Source organism: Plecotus auritus, assembly GCF_963455305.1.
Source record: "Plecotus auritus genome assembly, chromosome: 1".
Lineage (NCBI taxonomy): Eukaryota > Metazoa > Chordata > Mammalia > Chiroptera > Vespertilionidae > Plecotus > Plecotus auritus.
In genome coordinates this window covers 47,146,508-47,165,685 of record NC_137770.1, presented here as the reverse complement: position 1 = coordinate 47,165,685, position 19,178 = coordinate 47,146,508, and the positions used below count along the sequence as shown (strand labels likewise).

The 19,178-nt window shown below is 52.3% G+C and overlaps 1 protein-coding gene across 1 annotated transcript in view; it reads left to right on the top strand.

The window, feature by feature from the left end:
• CORO2B (coronin 2B) overlaps positions 1-19,178 on the top strand; it is a 131,364-nt gene that overhangs the window by 47,612 nt on the left and 64,574 nt on the right. The gene's annotated exons all lie outside the window — the stretch shown is intronic.

Here is a 19,178-nt window from a genome sequence, read left to right as displayed (position 1 = left end):
CCCTTCCTCTCTGAAATCAATAAAATATATATATATTTTAAAAAAAAGAAAAGAAAAGAAAAACAGCCAGCTGCTGCTTAGATGAGGTAATTCATGTCAGGGTGCTTGAAGCACCCTATCAAGGGAAGATATTAAAATTGACAGCAAACACAGTTTCTAACACAAACACTAATGGTGATGCACAGATCATTAGTCTTCAGTGTTTCCTCATACGAGGAACTGCTATCTCTAGGGCCTAAAACCAATATATGATGTTTTTCAAATATTAGTTGTGCATCTCTGGGGCTTTTTAAACACCAGACTGCCAGGTTTCTGGGGTCCACCCCCCCCCCCCACACACACATTCTGATTCAGTGGATCTGGGGGTGGTCTCTATTTTTAACTTCAATGCCGGTGACTAAAGGCCACATCTACCCAGAGGAGGGACACTACAGGACAGTGGCAGCCTGCCCAGGGACCCTTTCCCTACGCTCCACTAAGGCCTCTTACAGTGGGGGTTCAGAGTGTGCCGCTGCGTGGGAGAGGGACCCGGGTCTCCTTGTGCCACCAAACAGGGTTTAGGAGTCTCTAAACTGGAAAATCCCCTTAGTTTCTTTTATGCAACTTCCTTTATCCATTTAACATTTCTTTAGGGAATTTTTAAAAGTCAGGTTTACTGTATAATTAACATGCAGTAAAAGCCTTCCTCTTGAGTGCACCAGTCTGTGTTTTAGCAGCTGCCTATGGCTGTGTAACCACCACCGACCCTGATCTGGAACATTCCTGAGGGAGAGTGCCACGCGCCTGGACAGTGAGATGAGTCTGACTGCAGCTTAATGATTCAGTGGGAGAGGAGGCCCGGACGATGGTTTGGTGGGAGGCACTGTGGCAAGCCTGGTCTTTACCTGCCGGGCGGCAGAAGGAAGAGGGGCCTGGGCAGACCTGGGCTGAAACTTCACGGAGGGGATGACTGGGTGTTGACCGAGCCCACGGCCAAAGAAGGAAAGGTGACCTGGGGAGAGACACTGCCCTCCTGGTTCAAAGGAGCAGCGGTCTCTCCCATCATCCTGACACTTTCACAGGGCGCTCATGTCTGCCTTGCAGGCCAGCTGTGAGGTCTCACCCACCACCTAGTGCTCTGCAGTGATGAGGTCACAGAATAGAGCAGCCCAAAGCAGGTGGGACCTCTGTCATTCATCACTGTTCACTCAGCAATCATGCATTAAGCCTCTACTGTACATACAGATATTATAAACCTGGCCCCTGCTCTCCACAAGCCTATCGTCAGAAAGACATTCAACCTCTTTGCTCTGTGGATCTGAAACAAAGCAGGTATATGGGCAGGGCTGGGCTTGAAATATAAAGTGTTCTGAGGAGAGGAAGGAGTTGATTCTACTGGGACATCTAGAAAGGCTTCCTGGAAGAAGTGGCATTTGCCCTGGGCCTCAGGGATTGTAGTAGGTGGTTCAATGATCATTTGCTGAGTTGAATCTTTCAGGGGCAACCTGATCTTCTTTCATCTGCTTCCTCACCCAAGACCCCCAGGCTCATGGGGATGGCTTCCTTTCTGCCCCAGATCCCCCTACTTACCCTGATATCCCATCCCACATTATAGCCAATGTGACTTGCTGTGTGTTGATGTACCATCAGTTTGATGAGGCTCTGTGCCAAGGGCATTTATTTGCCCTCTCCTCTGTACCCCAAATTTTCTTTCCCTGCCCCCTCAACTGAAAACCCAGCAGGAAACCTTCCATAAGGAATACCAAGACTCCCATCCACCACCTAAAGATGCAGACACATCAGCGCTGCAGGGAGGGAGAGAAGGGAAGAAGGGGCACTGCACAATGAGTAATAATGATGATAAATGTCCAACAATAATGATGCCTTAACATAATGACCATATATTGAGTGTCTGCTGTGTGCCAAGCATGCTTTATCTCGTTTAATTCCCACGATAGCCCCACAGCCTGCTTGATAAGTGCACACTCAGTGGAGCTGGAAGGCCTGGGTTCAAATACCTCCGTCCCTAGGTGACTTCGAGCAGGTTACTTAACCTCTGTGCCTCAATTCCCTCCCCTCTAATTAGGGGAAGATAATACATCTACCTCATTGGGTTGTTGTGAGGATTAAGGCATCTAACCAGGGTGGGATGAGAACATGGGGCCAGCTGTGTGATTTACCTCCAGACAGGGCGGGAGGAATGAACTAGAATTGGACAACAGCGGTACTGTGGCTTTAACTAGCGTTGGCAGAGAAGAGACCTAAAGGAGGTCCTGGGTGAACCGTGGGAGTGTGCTGGGGAGCACTAAGTAGGTCCTGGTGTTTGTACAGTTGTTGCCCCTAAACGGGGCTGCTCCACATTGGAAGTTCTGTAGTCAATGTCCGAGAATAGCATTTAGGTCAGAAACACTGGAAGGTAATTGGAAAGGCTCCATGCGTGGCCGCATGCACAGCTGTGTGAGTTGTGACTGCGCAAGGGCACCTGGAAGAGGAGCAAGTGGAGGCTGAAATTCAGCCCGTGTGCTGCTCACCGCGCTGTGGGCCCTGGCCCAGAGCTGTGCCTGCCAAGAGGAAGGGCTGCCTTTTGCTATTTTCACAAAAGTGCCCTACAGACTGGGGTGGTCCTGACTCCAGGGGAGAGGTGAGTAGAGAGACTGTATCTGCAGAGGTGAGTCTGCAGAGGCCAGATGGTGCCAGTGGGTTGGCTTGGATTTGCATAGTGACCAGGAGGGCCTGAAGCTGGAACACAGCCTGGGACCAAGACTGGGAGGAAATGATGTGAATGGAAAGGCTGAGCACTGAGCAACTCCATGGACTTTGTAATATGCTCATGAAGTGGACAGGGACCAGCAGAAGCAGAGGTGCCAGGAGCGTGCGTGCGTGTGTGTGTGTGTGTGTGTGTGTGCGCGCGCGTGCATACTATGAGGGAAAGCAGAAAGAGTACTCCAAAAAGCAAGAATCCCAAAAGAGCCCTAGCTGGTTTGACTCAGTGAATAGCATGTCAGCCTGCGGACTGAAGGGTCCTGGGTTCGATTCTGGTCAAGGGCACATGCTCGGGTTGTGGGCTCAATCCCCAGTAGGAGGTGTGCAGGAGGCAGCTGATCAATTATTCTCTCTCATCGTTGATGTTTCTATCTTTCTCTCCCTCTCCTTTCCTCTCTGAAATCAATAAAAATATATATTTTAAAAAAAAAGAGTCCCAAAAGGACAGAGGCACCGCCACCCTTTCGCAGCTGCCCAATGGCCGTGTTTTGTCACCCACATGCCATTATGTTGGGAGGGGAAGGCAAGGGTGCTGGTGTTTGCTCATTGCCCACCAGGCCCTGTGCCAAATGTTTTACATACATGACCTCATTTTCATCTCCGCCCCGCCTCCTCATGGTTTCTATCATAATGACAGCCATCAGAGGAATAAAGAACAAACGTGGGGGGAGGGACCTCCTCTCAAGTCTCAATAGTGTTGCTGGACCCGGGAGGTGCCGTGTGGGTGGTTGTGAAGCAATGGGCAGTCTGAATCTGATTATTGCTTCTCCCCAATGGCCATCATTCTTACCCCCGAGCGTGCAGCTCTTCCAGCAACTGCACGGGAGGCAGAGGCAGCTGCATAGCCCACCCCGAGGAACTCTGCTGAGAGACCAGAGGAAACCTGGAAAGGGAGCAGAGGGGCCCTAGGTTCTCTTTGCCCTCTGGCAGGGGCAGGCCTGCTGCCATGGGCAGAGCATCCTGATGATTTCCAAGTTCTTGGCAGTGAGGGCAGAGCCTCTGAGACATAGAGACCTCAAGGAGATAGTGTTGAAAGACTCAGACATCTGCTACCTCCTGCCCTTTCTTCTTCACCCTCTGTCCTTCTGGCTACAAATAACAACAAAAATCAACCCAGAATGACTCAAGCTGTAGGCATATGTATGGTTTATTGAACAAGAAGCCTAGAGGGAGGAGTTCCTAGGCTTGGTTTTGTGGCTCAACAGTGTCATTGGGACCTAGACTTTTTTCTATCCTTCTGGTCTGGCTCTTCATCATATTGGCGTTTGATCATGGGTTTGTCACCTCATGGGCCCAAGGTGGCTGCCACAGCCCCAGGCTTTCCGGTCTCAAATGCAAACGAAAGCAGGAAGCAGTGTATCCGCCAGTATATCAAGAAAGAGAAAAAACTTTTCCCAGAAGTCCCCCAGCACAGAACTGGATCACAGGGCCTCTCCTGAGTGTGAGGGGTCCTGGGACAGTCATAGCCCTCCTGCCATGGAAGTAAGTGGAAAAGGATGGGGACAGCTGGCATGTAGCCTGTCAGCAGCATCTGCCACAACTCCCTTATCCAGGCACCTGCCCCACTGCTCTCAGGGAACACCCGGATGGCAGCGTCATAGAACCACTCTGGAGTTATGCTTGACTTTGAAAAGGCCAGTCAAGTCTTACCCAGTAATTGGTTATTGACAGTGTGTGCAGGACACTCTGAGGGAGACCAGGAGGGTGGAAACTGCCCTGAGGAGTGGGCATGTTATCCTCCATTTTTACGGATGAAAATGCAAGTTGCAAAAAACAAATGAACCTGTCCAAGGTGTGTAGGGCCCATAGCTAGTAAGTGGTGGTACCAGAATATCCACCCAGGCCTGTCTAATTTTAGAGTCCCTGCACTTTTCAGGCTTCAAAGCTGGCATGTGGGCCCAGCTTAGAGCCTTCAGAGCATTCTCTCACATGTAAGAGAACCGATCAGACCATCAAGTATAACCAAGTGCCCAGCGGGAGCTGCAGCCAGGAAACGCTGCAGATGCTCAGGAAGGGTGAGTCCGCGATCAGTGTCAGAGGTACATAGGGGCCAATTTATTCAACTTTCAACACCAGTGAGCACACCGGGGAAAGTGTGGTACCTGGGCAAGGAGAGCTCCTTACCCTGAGCTGTCAGGGATGAGTGACTTCCCCTTGCCAGCATAGACACTTGCCAGTGTAGACCGGCTGCTGGAATGGCTCAGACAGCTGCCCTGGGAAGGCCATATGTCCCTCGCCGTGGCTCGGGTGGGTTCTCTTGGTTGCTAGAAACAGACTCTCTCTGTTGACCATTAGTAACGGGAGGCAAGAGAGTGACCAGCAAGCAGGCTCCCAGGGGCAGCCACAGGACCGGGCATCAGAAGGCTGGAATGCCGTTTCAGAGCTACCATGTGCGGGATCCCCCTGGCCATCTTGTGTGCTCAAGCCTGGCCTCTGGGATGGCGATGAAGCTCTCCGACTCTACCTCCTGCTTCTGCAGCCACTTCATTGTGAAGGGACTTGCAGTGTTTCTCTCCCCACCGGCCACACACACACATTGCATAACTCCATGGGGCACTGTCCACATGGTGCAGCTAGGCAGTGCACAGCCTTCACAGCCTGGTGAAACGGCCCTGACCACTTGGATGCAAAGAAGATACAGATTCTTTACTTTTGCTGAAGCTAATCTGATCTCATTCAGGAGCCTCACCTCTCAGGGTCATGGTGATAAACACATTCAGCCTTATCCAGGGGACTCAGTCTGATTCAGTAATTTAAACAGTCCTGTCATGTAATGGCCCAGCCTCTGGGGTGATTTGGCTTCTGCTTGAATGACTCCAAAGGGCTCATCTTGCAGAGCTCCTTCTCCTCTGGCTTTTGTTCCAAAGGCATCTGGGGTTATAGATGGCCGGGCTTAAGTGACCTCAGGTATCAGGGGAGGGGGACCTCTGGCTCTGCTGGTCCTTAGACATGTCCTAGCTGACGTCCACTGAGCTGTGGCTGATTGTCCCATCCCAGCGTATTCTTTGGGCATCTGCCACTGAAGTTTGCAGCTGACAAACTCATGGTCCATTTTTTCTTGGTCCTGATAGTAGGGTCCATCCCGAGCCGGGCCTCTGTCTCACTAGTCATCTTTCCTAGTCTTTCCCATAACCTCTGATACAGTTTGCTTGCCTCTCATCAATATATATTTGTATTGATTTCAGAGAGAGGAAGGCAGAGGGAAGAGAGAAACATCAGTGATGAGAGAGAATCATTGATTGGCTGCCTCCTGCATGCCCCACACTGGGGATCATGCCCACAACCTGGCCATGTGCCCTGACCAGGAATTGAACTGTGGCCTCCTGGTTCAGAGGTCGATGCTCAACCACTGACCCATGCTGGCCAGGCTTCTTGGTGGCCTGTGCTTCTTAGATCGTCCATGTCTTCCCTTTGGAGTTAGCAGGGGCAGCTTGGTTCTTTCCATCCTCTCTGGCCAGTATCCTTGGCCATCTTAATTCCACGAGGCCAGCTCTTATTTGGCCCAGGGCCATTGAATAGGTCTAGAAGGTCTCTCTCCTTCTAGAATCTCAACCAAAAAGTTGGAGAGAACCCCTGCTACCCTCTGCACCACCCTTAACCCACCGAGCACATGTGAACCTAAGATTTGAGCCCAAAAGTGTGAAAAATCAGGACACACATCTGAGCATGCACTTCCCTCCTGTTTCCCTTCTCAGTCTCCGTCCTCGAGGAGTGGGCTCTCCCTCCCTCCGGTGTTGGGCCAGGACCTCCCTGCCATCTGGGCAGCCAGGTGAGACTCCTCATTTGCTAACAGAGGCAGAGGGGAGTCGAGGAAGGCCTCTCAAGTCTGGCTCTTAAGTCTGTTGTGTAGCTGCAAAATCCTATGCCTGGCATCTACTCAGCTCAGCCTTTTGACCCAACTATCAAACAACCTTTTTAAAAAAGTTGCTTAGCCTTACCTAACCACGAGAGACTGCAGTGGGAAGAGAATCAGGCTGAGAACCAGAAGTCTTTGGTTGAATCCCACTGGCCCTTATTGAGCGCTTACTGTATGCCTGGTCTTGTGCTTGGCAGTCTGGGAATGCAGGATAAAGCCCCCAAGGATTGCATTAGGCCCAGCTCTCCCACTGACCCACTGAAAGGCAGGGCAACTGTCAGGGTCAAAGGAGATCACCTAAAGTCCTTTTTAATTGATTGATTAATTAATCAAATTGATTTATATAATAATATTTGTGTAGTAGTTCACAAAGCACTTTCACACACACTGGAGCCTCACAACTATCCTAGGGAAAAGGTAAGAATTATATATCCATTTTATAGATGGAGAAACTGAGACTCAGAGGGTAAAGGGAATTAGGAAAGCCACAGAGGTAGGGTTTCAGAGGGCACAAGTCTCCTTGCTGGACAGATCAGGGACTGAAGTGGCTTCAGCATCTCCTGGCTACGGTTAGACCTGCACATCCTCAGGCCCTGCCCACAGCGATCTGTGTTAACAGCTCCCCTGGCTATCCTGCTGCATGTTCAAATTTGAGGTGCACTGGAGGAGAGCGGTTTCTCAGTTTTAACACACCTGCAGTCCTGGGGATCTTGTTAAACTGTGGATTCTGCCTCTGTCCCAGGTGGAGCCCAGGATTCTGCATTTCTAACCCACTCCCGGATAATGCCTGTGCTGTCGGTCCACAGACAGTTCACTAGGGAGCCTGGTGGAAATGTGGATTCCTCGGCCTAGCCCCAGAGTGGGATCCTGCAGGCCCGACGTGGGGCCCAGGAACCTGAATTTCACAAAGACCCCAGGAGACTCTGAGACAGGATTCCCTCCCCAGGGTTCAAGCTTGCAGACATCCACCCAGCCTCATTGTCCAAGGTTTCCCCCCTCTACTCCCCCTCTCCACGGGCCCTGAACCATCCATCTGATCTTCTGCCAATCTGTGGGTGAAGGGGTGTGAGTAGGAGGCCATCCCTGAGCCAGTAGGGCCCTCAGTTTCTCAAAATAGGTCAGGAGTCTGGCAAGACTGGGCTCACTGGCTGCAAATAGAAACCATCTGCTGGGCCTGTGCTTTGTGCTCTACCACTCCTCCCTCGATAGGCAGAGGAATATAGAACTCAGAACCCCGGTGGACGGTGGGTGCTTCCCTGGGTGCAGCCTGCCCAACCCAGAAACCCCAATGGGTCTGATGCTGAGAGAGGTGGAATGGCAGCACCATGTACTACCCCTCCACCTCCCCACCTCCACTCCCACTTCCTACAGGAGGCTTACAGTGTGTCTTGGCCATTAGGCAACCTTGCTGTGTGACCTCGGACAAGTCACCTCCCCTTCTGGACCTCATTCTGTGAGAGGAGAGGCTGGATTTTAGTGGGCCCAGGGCCCTTTGCTGCCCGGGCAGGCTGTGCTTCCATGAAAGCCTTTTTGTGTCAGGACCACATGTAGGACAAGTTGGGCCTCAGGGGGGCAGCCGTTTCCTTCCCCGGCTTTCCGCCCAGTTTGGATCTGACAAGTGGTAACTCATCCGGCAGATCCGTAAGGGGTGGATAGGTGTGTGATCCGGGAGCACCAAGGGGGCTTTGGAGGCTTTGAGGGGAACAGACAGTCACTCTTTCTTATTCCTGTCCTCTTATTCCTTCACTCATTCATGTATTTAATACATATTTATCAATACTGTATTGAGACTAATGGGAAGCCCTGGAAAAATGAAGAAGAATGAGACCCAGTCTCTGCCCTCAAGAGCATCCAGTGTGGTCGGCAGTGAACACATGAAGCGGAGATCCTGGGTCAGATCTGAGTTCTGATCCGCATTCCTCCACCTAAGTGACTTTGGACAAGCCCAGCTGCATCTGTAAATGGGGATAATCGTCGTGTCTGTTCCATGGGATTATTATAAGGATTACAGGATGTAGTGGATGTCAAATGCTTGGCTCATAGCAAGCACAAGCACTTAATAAACGTTGGCTGCTGTTGTTAGTGTGATGAGCCAGGAAGAGGGTCAGATGAGATGATGAGACAGGACTGACACTGGGGGCTTCCGGAAATATTCCCAGCTCAGGGGCCATTGCGGGAGAGGTGGGAAGCTCTCCTGAAGAGCTCAGAGCAGAGGAGGCTGCAGCTTCCCCTCATGTGCCCAACCTGCTCAGCAGAACAGGAAGGCTGTGGGGATTCAGGACGGAAGCCTACTCCAGGAATAGACTTTGTGTCTGGCTGGACTTGCGTTGGGTGATGGGCAGAATGTAGCATCCATGGATGCAGGATCTGTGTCCTCCCATCTGCAGATGTCATCCCATGTTCCAGCTGGACTTGGTTCATTTCATGTTCATTCCCACTGGACTGTGACCTCTCCCCTCCCCCGAGAGCATGAGGGAGGCAGGACAGAGCTGGGCAGAGGGGAGGAATCCCCATTTCATGGTTGAGAAGACTGAGGGACTTGCCCGGGAGGCTCTGTGTGTCGGCAAGAGAGCTGGCCTGGAACCCAGGCATGCAACACATACTCAGGGTGGAGAGAAAGTCATGGGGGTGACTACAGATTATGACCTTCCGTGGTCCCTGTGCCTCCCAGCCAGGAACTCCTAGGTGTGGGGGTTCAGTCTGATTCTTTTCTTCTAGGCTGTGACTTTGGGGGCTAATTGATATTCTCCCAGCACTGCCCAATAGAAGTTGTTTTGCAGTGAAGGAAATGATCTGTAATCTGTGCTGTTGAATATGGTAGCCACCAGCCATGCGTGGCTAGGAAGCACTCGAAATGTGGTTAGTCTGATTATAAAGAACTGAATTATTTTTTTGTTTTCTAAAAAAGTACCTTGTTAAGATACAGTTTACGTAAAGTGAAACACAGAGATTTTAAGTATACAATCAATGTTGATAAACGCATACCCCTGTGTAACCTATACTTCTATCAAGATATAGAACATAGAGGAACTGAATTTTTAATTTGATGTAACTTTAATTAATCAGAATGTAAACAGTCACTGTGACTAGTAGCTAGCAGATGGGATGGTGCAGCTTTGGCCTACTGTTAGGCACATAAGCTAGAGCAGATACTCTCACACGCTGGTGTCCACAGTTACATGCATTTGCAACATGCTCCTCAGACAATTCCGCTGCATAGCCCAGTGAGGGAGTCACCAGACCAGGGGTTTGGGGGATGCTGTTCTGAGGGGAATGGTAAAGACCACACAGTGTATGTAGCCTCCAATGTCGATCTGTCTGCCTGCCTTGATGGCTTCTACCTCTTTTCCTGTCCTATTCCCATTGCAGTTTAACTGGAGCCCAAGTACACATTCAGTGATGCCACATTGGTACCTTGAAATCAGCCATGTTGGGAATATTTTCACCCTGGAAATGGTCAGACACTGCAAACCAGGGCTCCCCACCCCTCCCACAGAATGCTGGTTGGTAACCATTTGCCAGCACACCACTGCCCTGGGCCCACGGGCAGGCACACTCTTCGAGTGTTGACCGTGTGCCAAGGACTGTTGTAGGCACTGCTGATATAGCAGCGAACGGAAGGGACAATACCCTGCCCTCCTGGAGCTGCCAGTCTAGTGGAGGAGACGGTACCAGCCAGACAAGTGAAATATGTAGTGTGGTCGATAATGACATGTGCTTGGGGAAGGTCTCCTTGAAAGGTCACTTCAGAGAAAAGACTGGAAGGAAGTGAGAAGGGGGAACAGCATCCTCACAAGGTCATGTCACAGATAAAGGGAACTGAGTCTCAGAGAGGTTCGTTGACTCCTCCAGGTGGGCCTGGGTGATGTGGAGCCAGGATGCAAATGTAGGTCCCTTGGCTGCAGAGCCTTCCCTCCTAACCACCGCTGTGCTGCTGAGCTGTGAGCTCCGGCCTGGTGGCACGGGGGCAGTGAGTCAGCCCTCTGTCCTGTGCACCTGCTGCCCTCGGCTGTGCTGTAGGGGTCAAAGAATTCAGAGGCAGACCTTCCAGGACTTCCTGGATCCCTGGAGGCCCAAATCCAGGGGATCCAGCCATCAGAGAGCATCTAAGAGAGATGTGTGGTCTACCTTCTCTGCTGGGAATTTCTTAAATGGCTACAACATCTTCTCAGAGGTCCTGGAAACCAGTGAGAACTCAGGGTCCGGGGCTAGGCCATGGAATGGCAGAGCTAGATGGTGGGCCTTCTGGGCCAAACCCCTCCTGTGGGAGGAGAAGGAGAGATGTGCGGAGGGCCCACGGTGAGTTAGTGGCTGAGCTGGCCATCTTTCCTCACAGAGGTTCTCAGATTGCGTGTCACAGTGCAGTCCCAGGACCATGGCTTGAAGTCCCAGCTTCCTTCTCGACGTGAACACAGACAGCTCTGACTTTGCCCATTTTGCATTTAGGAGCTCTCCTGCTCAAAGGAGAAGATCCTAGCCCTTCATTCTATACAGGAGGAAACTGAAAGAGAGGCATCGGTAATTCATGCCCAGCCCGGCAAGCTCCTCAGGACCCTGGGTGATTCACTCCTGCTCCCTCATTTGGGAACGTGCTCCGTGTCCCTCCTGTGTGCCCAGACCAGGGCTTGGGGATGCAGAGCTGGCTCAGGGGTGGAGGAGGGCCAGGAGATCGGCATCGCTCAGGGACCCGGAATGTTCTGGGCGAATGCAGCAGAGGTTCTCATGATAGTATCTGTGCCCTGTGTTCTCATGTCCTCCAAGGATTCTAGGACGTAAGGGTGGTTGATACCTACACTCTTGGAAGAGGACACTGAGCCTGAAGAAGGAAGGTGACTTGTCCCAGGCCACACAGTTAGTGACCCAAACAGGATGGGAAATGCCAGCTTTTCTCTGGCAGCCAATGGACAGGGAGTGGCTCTCATAGAGGCAGGTCTCCTGGGTCCCCCGGCGGACAGCTCTCCGAGGATGCAGCCGTGTGCTCTCCTCTCACCTGAGCCAGAGAAAAGAGAAAACCTGCCCTCATACATTTTTGTGTTCCAGTTAAGTGACTGGATTTTAGTCATCATCATCTAGAAACTACACCCGCTGCCACGGGCCACAATAAATCATTTTCGGCATCAGAGGACAGGATACAATTTGCCTCCATGTGGAGTGTACATAGTGATTATCTCAGAAGAGAGAACAGCCAGCCTCCATTTCTTAAGGGGCTATAAGGACCATTCAGCTGCAAAATGAATACTTCTTCCTTCCGGGCCCTCCCACTCCTGGAGGGAGACTAGGATGGCCCTGGGCCCGGGCAGAGGCCTCCAAGGAGTGGGCCCAGATGCTGCACACATCTGGAGGCCAGAGCCTCTCCCTTCCTTCCCCTGACCCTTGGCCCAGCCCCATCCTCCTCTTGGCAGAGCCCGGCCTTCCCAAGTAAACACTCAATTGAGGTCAGAGCCTCTCCCAGGAGAAAGGGAGAGGGTGGAACTAGTGTATGGCAAGTCCCCACCCTGTGCCAGACACCTTGTCAGGCAGGTTGCATTCGGCCACTTCATTGCATCCAGTGAGCTGGGTGACGTTGTTCCCATTTTACAGATAAAGAAACTGATGCTCAGACAGGTTGAGCAACTAGTCTAAAGTCACACAGCTAACAAATGACAGAGGCAAGATAGAAAGCTTTGGAGTCTTGCTGACTCTCAAAACCCCACCGGCTGTACAGTTTTTGTACACTTTTGTGTATTGCCCTGTATTATATGGAACAATGTGGGCGGGGGTGGGGGCGGGGGGGTATGAGTTCAGGTGGAGAGGCTGAAGGGGGAGAGCAGTGGACTAAAAGTCAGAAGTTCTTGGCTGAAGTCTTGGCTCTGCAACTTTCATAGCTTGGGACTTCCGGCTAGTCTTACAAACCCTCTGATCCTCAAATTAGTATCATATATACTGTATGTTTTCAATGGAATTGTGGTATCTGCCCAGTTCTGCCCACTGGTCAGCTGGGGGAGGTAGAGAATGAGGGGGTGTCTAGAGAGGGTCGTGGCTGTAGCTGTGAGTGGTTTGGGAGGCAGTTCCGCAGGCACTTGTCCCCTCGCTGATGCTGTGCTGTCAGCGACGAGGGACTCATCAGCCCCAGCCTGAGAGCCGTACTGAACGCAGAGGCCTTGGCGACCTGGTGACAAGTTGTTCAGAGGAGATGGGGCTGCATGACCAGAAGGACAAACACTGCAGTGAAAGGCTTGGACCCAGAAGTGGTCATGGGGGGAGGGTGGGGACCAGACCCTTGTCCTGGGGGAAGGGATGGAGCATCATCCTGAAAATGAAACTCAGAACCTCAACTGAAGTCCTCACCTGGGCAGGTTCTGAGGGAGGCTGCACCCACAGCATCTAAGGAACTGGGCACTGGTGCCTGACCTTCACTCTTGCCCTCCCTCCGGACTGAGAGATTATTAACCGGAGCCACTAGGTGTCTCCTGCCAGACAGGAGTCCTGGACCAGGCCCGGGGTGGACCAGGAGGAGACACATGGTCAGATTAACTTACCATCTATAGCAGGAGAAAGACAACATACATATCTACAGCTTAAAAGAAGTGGCAGAGCAATCATCCGCTCTGTGGGATGCCCTAGGAGGAGAGAGCAATTGCCGTGATGGCCATTGTCATTCAGGGTCACAGCAAACCAGCTGGGCAGGCATTGCGATCCCTGCTTTACAGAAGAGGTGGTCCCTGGCCAGAGTGGCAGAACCAGGGTTCCTTCTGGGCACTCAGCCCCCTATGCTCCTCTCTGTCTCAGCACTTTGTTTTGCATAAAGCAGAGGAGCGCTATTATCTCTGGGCTAGAAGGCCCTCTAGGTCCATCCATTGTTCCACATTACCCTTAACAAGAGGTCACCCACCTGAATCGCGGCCCCCTCCAGGGCTGGGAAGCTCATTATCTATCGAGGCAGCTTCCTTTTCCATCTCCGGCAGCTCTGACTATTAAGAAAGTCCTTCCTTTTGGGAAGCTCAAATGTGTCTCAATTTTGTCCTGAAAAGTTGAGAGTGTGTTCTGGCCTCACTTGACTAGCTGGGGGAATCCACCAGGATGTGGGCTGGGTTTGGGAGCAAGGGCAAAGGGCAAAGGGCCAGATCGTCGGGTCACCTCTTGGTTGTCCCCTCTGATTTCCCTCTGAGGCCTTGCAGCTCCTCTAGTCCTGGCCTCAGCATGGCCTCCTCCCTCGGTAGAGTTAGAAGGAGCCTCTCTGTTCCCTGCCTGCACACCCATGCGTCTGACCTCAGAATGAAGTCAGCCCCTTAGTAACCGCCGGTGGGAAGGTCCAACCTCCCTGCCGACGCCCCTCTTTGGCCACTTCTGTGCCAGGAGCTGGTCTGGCCTCCCAGGTCTTCTAGCCTCTGTCCACCTCCCTCCAAAACAACCCTTGGCACCGTCTGCCAACCCTCACGGTCGCTAGCCCTGCCAGGTGTGTGCGCGCACGTTTCCTCTGCCCCCACCTCCCAGCCTCACCCCCAGCAAAACTGATGAATAACGAAGTGTCTTCAGCCTGCATTGAATCAAGGCTCTGCACCCAACTCCTGGAGTTTCTGGGAAATAGAGGAATGATTTTGAAGATGCCATCAAGCAACATGAGACAAATTGCTGGAACATTTTATAATTGACTTCGTGTCTTTAAAAAGTCAATGTCACTTTAAAATATGTATCTTTAATATTATGGGAGTGTTCTAGATTTAAAGGAGGCAAAAGAGAGATCACAACCAAATGAAACACATGGGAGCAATGTGGCTCCCCTCCCGGGTTCAAAATATGGAATAGCTGTAAAAGACATTTTGGAGGATTTGGAATATGGGCTAGGTATTAGATTGTATCAAGGAATTGTTAATTTTCTTAGATGTGGTAATCATGATGTGCTAATTAGGAAATTGTCCTTTGTAGGAAATGCATGCTATTCAATAGTGGGGTAGCAGTCATGATGTATGCAACTTCCTTTCAAAGGATTCCATAAAGGAAAAAGAAAAAAAGAAGTACACACACACACACACACACACACACACACAAAGAAGTATGGCAAAATGATAATTCACCTAGATGGTGTTTATTTCTGTATGTTAAAATAAAAAGTTGGAGCAAACAGTATGCACTGCAGAGTCAGAAAGAACAGGTTCAAATCAGCCCTGCGCTTGCTGGCTGAGCTTGGCCCAGTCTGTTTCCCACCCTACACCAGCACCCTGTAGTTTCCTGGTGGTGGGTTATGAGACTAACCAGGGTGTGTGCAGTGCCTGGTGCTCTCTCAGAGCAGGTGATGGACCCCTTCTCCATGAAGCCCTCCCGGACCCCTCCCACCTTCCTGGATCTCTCATTTCTGCAACCCTACAGTTAGTTTGCCACCAAATGTCTGTTGAATGATGCTTTTGGTGCTTCTGGGGCACCTCTCAATAGAAAGGGCCCACGGGAGCAGCTGTGATTGTTTATCCTGAACAGGACCTTGCACCTAAATTATCTCATTTTTATTCTTCAAACAACCACACAACGTTAGAAATTATGGGTCTCAGTTTAGAAATGGAGCACCTGGTACTCAGAGAGGCAAACTCTCTTCCCCAAGGTTAGCCGGAGTGGCATGGAAAGTAGATCTACAGGGCCCCAGAGTCCCTCAGGGCTCTGCCATGCACCTGCTGTGGGGTCCTGTGGGGGAAGCTGCAGCCTCAGTGAGGAAAAACCATTGGTAAGCAAGGGTCCAGCCTCCATCCATCAGTCCTTCCAAAGGCCCAGCACAGAGAATCTCTGTGGAGATCCAGCCCAGTCTACCAGCCAGTGGGGAGAGGCCAGTCCAGGCTTGCTGAGGACAAAGCCCTTGGAAAGACACTCTCCACTTTTCCCAGGAAGCAAGCCCTTATTAGCCTAGATCTGCTGGGTGGGTAGAGCCTTCCCCAGGAGATATACTCACTAGAGAACATGCAGCTGAGTGCAGACGCCCAGCCTGAGGGCTCTGCGCCCCCCTCTCCACCCCCCATCCCGATGCAACATCCAGCTCAGAACTGCTGGCTGGGCTGTGGGGGGCAACATGAATGTGTTCAACAAGAATGTGAGTGTGCCCACTGGGAGCCTTGGCCACAAATGCATCTTTGCTGTATCCGCAGGAATGGGGAGCTAGGGAGATGGCAGAGAGAGGGAAGAAAGGGCAGGGAGTAGGACAACATGGAAAGCATAGGGGAAAGATAGGAAGGAGAAGGGTAGAGGAGAGGTGGAGGAGGAAGAAGTGAAGTCAGATGGGCAAACAGACGCAGGTGGCTGGCTACTGCAAGCTTCCCCCCAGGGAAATTTGCATGTGGTGTGGAGGGTGTGGCCAACCCTCCTGTCCCAGGAGTTCCGGAATAACACATTTCCCAGGAGGCCCAGCATGGTGGATGCAGGCTGGGACCGAGGGCCTGGCTCAGACCCGGCCCCTCAGCCTGCAGGGCTCTGGAGTGTTTGAAATGGACACTGGGGCAGGGAGGGGGGGGAGGCGGGGAGGAGGCCCTTCACACAGTGCCCAGCGGCTTCTCCTGCCTTCTATTCTGCTCTATTAAGTGAGCATCCAGGAGGGTGCCAGGCCTGTGCTGTGCGCATCATGGCACCTTGGCACTGACTCGTCCATACACTTGGAGGCAGTGGGGATTATTGGCCTCCCTTATAGCTGCAGGTGGCCTGGAGAGGTTAAGTGGCTTGCCCAGGTCACACAGCTGGGCAGCAGCCGAGATGGCACTTGCATCTAGATCTCAGTCTGGTGCTTTTTACCCTCCCTCCCTCCACCACCCATAGACCCTGCAATGAAGTCAGCACTGGGGCAGCACAGAGCGGGGCCAGTTACAAACAGGCCTGTTCACCCGCCCAGTGCCCTGCCATGGGCTGTGCTCGGGGTGGAGAAAGAGCTCTCGGTCCTGCTCACCACACGTGGCTATGAAGTGGCTCCCGGAGCCTCGCCTGCTGGTGGAGGCTGACCTGCACCCGCCCGTCTCCCCACCAGGCTCATTCCCTTACAGGAGGGGCTCAGCCTGTCTTGAGGCCGAGTGCCCAGCAGGTTTCCCCACGGCAACCAGACCCACCGGGGCTGCCCAGGAAAAGCACAGAACAGTCTTCAGTGCTGCTCAAACGCCGTGGTGTTGCTGCCTGCCATCACAGAGCTGAGACCAGCCCTCGGGCCGAGGGAGACTGTGACAGGTCTAGACTAGGAGCTGACGGAGAGGTGCTAGCTGTCCAAGGTTTCTGAGGGGGTTGCTATGGGTGCTGGAGTCAGGTGAGTTGGGAAGGCGAAGGGTGGGCTGGGCAGAGAAGAGGGGCGAAGGCATTCCAGGCCAGAACTGCACCAGCAAGCAACAGGAGGTTGAAATGAGCAAGATCGCCACCTCCGTTCTCTTCCAGGGGAACTCTGGACTCTACCTGGAAGAGACGGAGCGATTTCCAGCACTTCCTTATCAGATTGAGTTTTTGCTGGGCCCATGGACTACCCAGACTATTTCATACAGTTTTTTCTTTGATAAGTGATTCATTATTTTTTAACTCAGCCTCATTCATAATAGTATCTGTGAAATCATGGATTTGGCATGCAAGTTATATTTTTTAATGCAAATTAAAATAAACACATAACGACTACAATTAAAAACTTCACCTCTGGCCCAGCCGGTGTAGCTCAGCGGTTGAGTGTTGAGCCAGGAAGCAGGAGGCCACGGGTTCAATTCCCGGTCAGGACGCCTGCCTGGGTTCAGGCTGGATGCCCTGTGGGGGGCATGCAGGAGGCAGCCAATCGATGATGTATCTCTCTTTCGATGTTTTCTATATCTCTATCCCTCCCCCTTCCTCTCTTCCTAAAAAATCAATAAAAACATGTATTTTTAAAAACCTTTCATCTCTGTACTGTGTAAAGGAACTGTAAGGGCCCCTGAGACTCCACTCTGGGAAGCGCTGATGTAATCCTGGTGCGGAGTCAGATACAAGAGTGGAAGGGGCCTGCCTGAGCTCACGCAGCCAGGAGTGACCAGCCAGGCCGCTTGCCTCACAGCAGGACTCTCCTGCGTGGTCTTGGGGAGCAGTCTGCAGGGAGGAGAGGCAGGCAGCAGCAGGCTGCAGTGTGGGCAGAGGCTGGGAGGTAGGGTGACTGGGGAGGTGGAGAGAGGTGGGAGGAAAGGTGAGGAGCCTCCCTGTGCTTCTCCGCATTGGCTCTGAACTCCTTCCTCCAGAAAAGGAGCATCTGTGGCTGAGCTCCTGACCTCATTTGAATCAAATGCAAAGTTGTTTTTAGTCAGATCCCAGAGTTGGTTCCCTGGTTCTGTGGCTGTTTCCTTTTGTTCTCCTCTCCTTGGAAACTTCCTGTGAAGCAGTGAGTCTTCCCCTTTCAGTCCAGAGACGGGGTCAGAGGCTCAGGGCGCATCAGGAGGTTTGGCAGAAAGGGGAGGCGATGGACGATGGCAAAGCCAGGCCAGAAGCATGTTCATCTTACAGAGCATTTATTGAGCTCCCGCTGCCCATCAGGCCCTGGGCTGGGTGCTCACTTGTGACTCATCCTGCTTGGATGTGTACCTGCCAGGGGTTCACCTGTGACAGCGTCCATTTGTAGGGTCCCCCATAGGGGGAGCCATCCTACAGTGAGGCTGGACTCCATTGTGGGCAGCCCATGCAGTCCTCACCCAACCACTTGCGCACAGCACGGGACAGGCGTGCAGTGGGAACCAGCTGGTTGGTTGACGTTGGCCGGTTGGTTGGAGCCTGTCTCATGGATGGTGGGCCGAGAGGTGTGAGGAGCACCACTCCACCCTCTAGAACAGGGGCTCCTAATCTTCCATCTCACTGCAGGGTAGGGAGCTGATGAACATGGTCATTCCTGGGCTCCATCCTCCAAATATTGAATTCAGTAGGTCTGGACCGGGACCCAGGAATCCACATTTCTAACAATATGGGAGGGAAGCTCAGCAACCTCCCCCACAACGGATGATTTTGATACAGCAAAATCATGCATAGCCATAGCAGGAAGTCTCCGGTTTCCAGCCAGGAGAGCTGTGTTCATGGTCCGACTCCTTAGCTGGGTAACCTTGGACAGGCCGCTTCACCTGTCTGTGCCTGGCGGTGACAGTGATGATGACATATGGGACTAAACTATTTCTGAGGGTGCACTTGTGGGTTGGGAGCCTGAGAGAATCAGAGGCGGAGATGATAATGGGCGGCTGTTTGCCTCTGTTCGGATAGAGGGGCCCCTTGCCATCAGCAGCATTCTCTCTGTGAGCGCCCAGCCTCCCCAGCCTGCACCTCCTGTGCTGAATTGAGCAGTTTCTGGCACACAGAGGCCGCGCATACCGGTTGTTGGGTGGATGGTCTGCTCTATCACATGGCACGTCCCTCAGAAGAGAAAAGACGCTCCATCCTTTCTGGCAGGTAGGATGGGTGTGAGTACTGAAAGCAGGAAATGTGTGAATACCCTCACCCAGTCTTCGCTCCTGTAGTCCTTTATTTAAAAATTAAGTCCTCTAGCGCAGGGTCCCGTGCACAGTCCTGGGAGGTTCCTTCCCTCTCCCTGTCCTGAAGGCAGCACCAGGGCTGGGCCACCCCCTGCTTCCCTGGGAAGCAGCTTCTCTCCCCGGTG